The sequence below is a fragment of the Cebus imitator genome, unplaced genomic scaffold, assembly GCF_001604975.1.
Source record: "Cebus imitator isolate Cc_AM_T3 unplaced genomic scaffold, Cebus_imitator-1.0 Scaffold179, whole genome shotgun sequence".
NCBI lineage: Eukaryota > Metazoa > Chordata > Mammalia > Primates > Cebidae > Cebus > Cebus imitator.
This window is the reverse complement of record NW_016107494.1, coordinates 2,346,555-2,352,937: the sequence shown is the minus strand read 5'-3', so window position 1 is coordinate 2,352,937 and position 6,383 is coordinate 2,346,555. Positions and strand designations below refer to the sequence as shown.

Genomic DNA, 6,383 nt, shown 5'->3' with positions numbered 1-6,383 from the left:
TTTTTTTTTGCATTTTTGTGCTTTCGGTGATTTTGCTGTTTAAAATGGCCTCCAAGAGTAGAAGTGCTGTCTAGAATTCACAAGTTGAAGGCTGTGATGTATCTTATAGAGAAAAGATAAGCTTTTAGATAAGCCTTGTTCAGGCATCACTTTTGTTGTTGGCTTGGGTTCAGTGTTAATGCATCAACAATATGTTTAAATAAAATATCTTTAAACAGAAGCACATATAAAACAAGGTTATGTATTGACCTGTTGAGTGACCCTGTATTTCCCTTAGGAGCAGTGGTTCAGTGTTTGCTAGTTCAGTGTTCATGGTGGCTTTACTAGGACATAACTACCTTGAATAATGAGAATTGACTGTCTCAGCAATGGTTACGGGGCAGAAAGCATAGTGGATGTTTTTCCATCTCTTCAGCTTTTAACATTTCTTCATTCAGGGCACTCATTTCTAATACTAAACTGGCAGTTGTGATGTGGAGAAAAACTAAGGCTAAAATGCTCTTCAAACTATGTGCTGGGTGGAGACCGTGCTGAGTGTGGGGGATTCAGTTGTTAGTGTACAGCCCTGCTATTCTCTAATGGCTGAGTGTGGGAATGGGGAGAAATGATCATATTGTGATAGACTTAATCCTACGTTCCCACAGTTTTTAAGACATACTTCATGCTGGGCATGGTGGCTCACGCCTGTAATCCCAGCACTTTGGGAGGCTGAGGCGAGCAGAACACCTGAGGTCAGGAGTTCGAGACCAGCCTGGCCAGTATGGCAAAGCCCGGTCTCTACTAAAAATACCAAAAAAATTAGCTGGGTGTGGTCATGCACGCCTGTAGTTCCAATTACTCAGGAGGCTGAGGCACGAGAATCACTTGAACCCGGGAGGCGGAGGTTGCAGTGAGCCGAGATTGTATCATTGCACTCCAGCCTGGGCGGCAGAGCAAGACTCTGGAAAAAGAACGTACTTCAAAGGCTCTTACCTCTAAAGCCTGCATAAGGCTTTAGAGGTAAGAACCTTTTGAGATTTCTTTCTTTTCAATTAACAAATTTTTTTCTACTTTTTTTTTTTTTTAATGAGACGGAGTCTCCCTGTTGTTCAGGCTGGAGTGCAGTGGTGCGATCTTGTCTCACTGCAACGTTCGCCTCCCTCAGCCTCCTGAGTAGCTGGGATTATAGGCACCTGTCAGCATGCCCGGCTAATTTTTGTATCTTTAGTAGAGATGAGGTTTCACCATGTTAGCCACATTGGTCTTGAACTGCTGACCTCAGGTGATCTGCCTGCTTCAGCCTCCCAAAGTGCTGAGATTACAGGCGAGAGCCACTGTGTCCAAGCCGTTTTTTTTCTACTTTTGCTAATTCTTTTTAAAGTATCATGAACATTACAGCACTGTGTACATGAATGAAAATAAAAGAGGCCAAGCTTGATGGCTCACGCCTGTAATCCCAAGCACTTTGGGAGGCCGAGGTGGGCGGATCATGAGGTCAGAAGATGGAGACCTTCCTGGCTAACACGATGAAACTCCGTCTCTACTAAAAATACAAAAAAAAAAATTAGCTGAGCAAAATGGTGGGTGCCTGTAGTCTCAGCCACTCGGAAGGCTGAGGCAGGAGAATCGCTCGAACCCGGGAGGCAGAGGTTGCAGTGAGCCGAGATTGCACCACTGCACTCCAGCCTGGGTGTTGGAGTGAGACTTTGTCTAAAAAAAAAAAAAAAAAAAGAAAGAAACTTGCTCCAGTCTTGTTCATCAAGCCATTCTTGACCTCCACAGTCAGAATCTCACCCATCACTGAATCTTGTCAAGTCTCCCTCTTGTACTGTATATCCAGAGTCTACCTGACCCATTCTTCAGCCCTCCACATATAGTAAGAAATGCTTTTGTGAGCCGAGATTGTGCTGTTACACTCCAGCTTGGGCAACAGCGTGAGACTCTGTCTCAAAAAAAAAAAAAAAAAAAAAAAAAAGAAAGAAATGTTTTTAGGTGATAAGGAAATGGAGAAGAATAAAACATCTTTGCCAGTCTTTACCTTTTTAATATCTAGATTTCAGGATTTCTTGCCATAGCCACTATTCTAGTCCAGGCTCTTTTCCTCCTGCCCCCTGAGGTTTTCTTTAATCATGTTTTTATTTCTTCTGGGAAAACACCTATCAGAATTTTGGGATCCTATGACAGATGTATATTTTATTTATTTCTTTCTTTTTTGAGGCAGGGTCTTGCTCTGTTGCCCAGGCTGGAGTGCAGTGGGGTGATCATGGCTCACTGCAGCCTTGGCCCCTTCCTCACCCCTGCTCAAGTGATCTGATCCTCCCATCTCAGCTTCCTGAATAGCTGGGACTACAGGCATGCTGTACCATGCTTAACCAATGTTTTATTTTTTGTAGCGATGAGGCTTGTGGATACAGCCATGTTCCCTAGGCTTTTCTTGAACTCCTGAGCCTCAAGCGATCCTTCCACTCCAGCCTCCTTAAGTGTTGGGATTACGGGTGTGAGCCACTGCTCCTGGCTTTTCCTGTCCGGTCCTGTCCTGTCCTGTCCTTTTCTTTTCTTTTCCTTTCTTTTCTTTCTTTTTTTTTTTTTTTTGAGACATAGTTTTGCTCTTGTTGCCCAGGCTAGAGTGCAATGGCATGATCTTGGTTCACCACAACCTCCGCCTCCTGGGTGTGAGCAATTCTCCCGCCTCAGCCTCCTGAGTAGCTGGGATTACAGGCATGCACTACCACGCCCAGCTAATTTTGTATTTTTGGTAGAGATGGGGTTTCACCATGTTGGTCAGGCTAGTCTCTTAACTCCCAGCCTCAGGTGATCTGCCCATTTCGGCCTCCCAAAGTGCTGGGATTATAGGCGTGAGCCACCACACCTGGCATAATTTCTTTCTTTTTTCGAGACAGAGTATCATTCTGCCACTCAGGCTGGAGTGCAGTGGCATGATCTTGGCTCACTGCAGCCTCCACCTCCCGGGCTGAAGCAGGCCCTCCACCTCAGCCCCCTGAGTAGCTAGGACTACAGGAACATGCCACCAGGCCCAGCTAATTTTTATATCTTTTATAGAGATGGGGTTTCACCTTGTTGCCCAGGGTGGTCTTAAATTCCTCACCTCATGCAGTCTGCCCACCTCAGCCTCCCAAAGTGCTGGGATTACAGGTGTGGGCAACTGCGCCTGGCCTGCCCAGCCCAGACCAATTTCCAAAATTAGAAAACTATAAGGCTTCTAGAAGAAAATGAGAAGAATATCTTTATGACCTGAGTGTGCACAAAGGTTTCTTAGGGCTCAGGAAGCCATGGAGTCACTTAAAAAAGCAAAAACAAAGATAAATATTAGTACATCAAAATGTAATCACAGCCTACTCTAATAAAATGACAGTGGAAGCACAGGGACCTATTTGACAAAAGACTGATATTCCACACATATAAAGAACCAATAGGCTGGGCACAGTGGCTCATGCCTGTAATCCCAGCACTTTGGGAGGCCGAAGTGGCCAGATCACTTGAGCATAGGAGTTCAAGACCAGCCTGAGCAACATGGTAAAACCCCATCTCTATTAAAAATACAAAAATTACCTGGGCATGACGGCACCTGCCTGTAGTCCCAGTTACTTGGGAGGCTGAGGCTGGAGAATTGCTTTAACTTGGGAGGCAGAAGTTGCAGTGAGCTGAGATCATCAAAAAACTAATAGGGTTCAAGGCCTGGGATTGGGCCTCTGCTGCTCTACTCCTTGGGCCTATGGCTCAGTCCTTGGAGTCTGCTTTCCTTTTTCATGAAGAATGGTGTGTGTTAACAGCTGAGTGGTTTTATTAGCCTGTTTCCTGCCAACAGTGTATGAGAGTTCCTGTTGCTTTACATCCTTGCCAATGTTTGGTGTTGTCAGTCTTTTTAGTTACTCTGATGGATGTGGTGTATCATTATGGTCTGAATTTTATTCCTCAATCACTAATGGTTTTGAGCACTTTTTCCTTTGCTTATGACAATGTATGTCTTCCTCTGTGAATTGCCTGCTCAAATCTTTTGCCCATTTTAAATTGGATTGTGTTGGATATAAAGCTTGGATTTGCAAAGAAAATAAACACTCAAAAGATTTATCAGCAAGGCAAGTTTACTTCTACAGAAGGGTGCTTCTCACAGGTCAGATCACCACAAGAGCACCCCGAACAAAGGAAAGCAGAGACTTTTATTTCTAATGCAAAGGGGTGTCTACTACTGTGTCCTGTCTCCATTGTCTGTAATTGGATAGCACAATCTAAACTGGTCCTGGTTGGCTACTTTGAAGGATGCAGGGAGGGGAAGGGTGCAGGCACTTGCAGGAAGGACAGTTTTGGGGGGAGAAACTCTTGTGGCGGGGGTGGGGGGGTAATTTGCAGGCAGGAGTAGAATATGGGCCCTATAGATAAGGACTGGCAGAGAAGTTGTTTACTGAGACCAGAGCAGGAAGACACAGAGTAAGGAAGTCTGGCCTTGAAAGAAGGGAACAAAGAACAAGGGAGCTTAAACAAGCTAAACCTTTGAAGAAGAACTTACTGTATTTAACAGGTTGTGTGTCTTTTTATTATTGAGTTGTAGGAGTTATTTATATAATCTTTATATCCTGGTCACCTGTCCTCTGTTTGTGGTTGCCTATTCATTTTCTTAGAGTTGGTAAACAGAAGTTTTACATTTTGATGTAGTCAGTTTTCTCTTATATTTTCTTTTACATTTATTGCTTTCTGAGTTCTGTCTAAGAAATCTTGGCTACCTTCAGGCTGTGAAGATAATCTTTCATGTTTTTTTCTATAAGTTTTTTTTTTTTTTTTGTTTTTTTGAGATAGAGCCTCGCTCTGTTACCCAGGCTGGAGTGCAGTGGTGCGATCTGGGCTCACTGCAACTTCTGCCTCCTGAGTTCAAGTGATTTTCCTGCCTCAGCCTCCCTCTCAAGTAGCTGGGATTACAGGCGTGTGCCACCACGCCCAGCTAATTTTTGTATTTTTAGTAGAAACAGGGTTTCACCATGTTGGCCAGGCTGGTCTTGAGCTCCTGATATGATCCACCTACCTCGGCCTCCCAAAGTGCTGGGATTACAGGAGTGAGCCAGTTGCGCCCAGCCTGTAAGTTTTATAGTTTAAGTTTTATGTTTAGACCTATCATCTATCTCTAGTTTATGTGAATGGTGTGAGATATAATTAAATATTTTTTTCATATAGATATTCAGTCATTCCAGCACCATTTGTTGAAAATGCTATTGTATTGCGTTTTCAAAATTAAGGTGACTGTACATCTGTGCTCCCTTTTCTGTTCCATTGTTCAATCTTTATATTAGTACCACACTTTTAATTACTGTAGCTTTTTAGTAAGTCTTGAAGTCATGTAGTTGTAGGTCCTCTGATTTGGTGGTTTTTTTCAAGATTGATGTGAATATTCTAGATCCTCTGCATTTCCATATAAATATTAGAATTATCAGAATTATCTTACCAGTTTCCACAGAAAAGTCTGGTAAAATTGTGATTGGGATTGCATTGAATCTATGGATCAATTTGGAAAGAAACGACACCTAAACTGTATTGAGCCTTCAAATATAGGAACTTGGTGCACCTTCCTTCTTATTTTAGGCCTTTTAAAATATCTTTTTAGGCCAGGTGTGGTGGCTTAAGCCTGTAATTCCAGCACTTTGGGAGGCCAAGGTGGGCAGATAACTGAGGTCAAGAGTTCAAGACTAGCCTGGCCAACATGGTGAAACCCTGTCTCTGCTAAAAAATACAAAAATTAGCCAGATTTTCTTGTTTTTTAGCAATTTGCCTGTGGTGTTTCTAGGTGTCCTTTTATTTGTATTTATCCTGCCTGAGATTTGCAGAGCTTCTTAAATCTGCAAATTTATGTCTATCAGCCAATTTGGGAAATTTGAAGCTGTTGTTGTTATTATTTTTGTAAGTGAAGCTGGTCTCCGAACTCCTGACCAGGTGATCTGCCTGCCTCAGCCTCCCAAAGTGCTGGGATTACAAATGTGAGCCACTGTGCCCAGGGCTGAAGCTATTATTTTTAAAAATATTTCTTCTGTTCAATTCTCTTTCACGTCTTCTGGGACTTCAATTATATGTGTGTTAGACTTTTTGATATTAGCCCACGGATCCTGAGGTTCATTGATTCTTTTCAACCTTTTTCTAAGTTTGCATTTGTGAGCAGGAGTGATAAATCATTCAGGATGATTTTTGAGATTCCTAGTTCAAGAGTAGTTCCTATTCTTTTGTAGGTGTAGTAAAGTATGGTTTCTACTTCTACTAGAAGGCTTTTTTGGGGCGGTAGGGGAGATAGTTATATGTTCTTTGGCTTTTAAATTTTCTTTTGTCTTTCACAGCACTGTTTTCAGAGGGTACCCTTTCTTTTTTCTTTTCTTTTTTTTTTTTTTTTTGAGTTGGTAAATCTTAGT

General features: G+C 42.6%; 1 protein-coding gene across 2 annotated transcripts in view; it reads left to right on the top strand.

Moving 5' to 3' along the window:
• The window catches only part of RAD52 (RAD52 homolog, DNA repair protein), a 43,530-nt gene that overhangs the window by 3,481 nt on the left and 33,666 nt on the right, over positions 1-6,383 (top strand). Inside the window, exon 1 of one of the 2 annotated variants that reach the window (XM_017545478.2) lies at positions 988-999. The exons of the other annotated variant lie outside the window; for it this stretch is intronic. The gene's annotated coding sequence lies outside the window, so the exon portion shown is untranslated. Of the gene's footprint in view, positions 1-987; positions 1,000-6,383 lie in introns of those variants that run through there. 2 annotated transcript variants of the gene reach the window in all.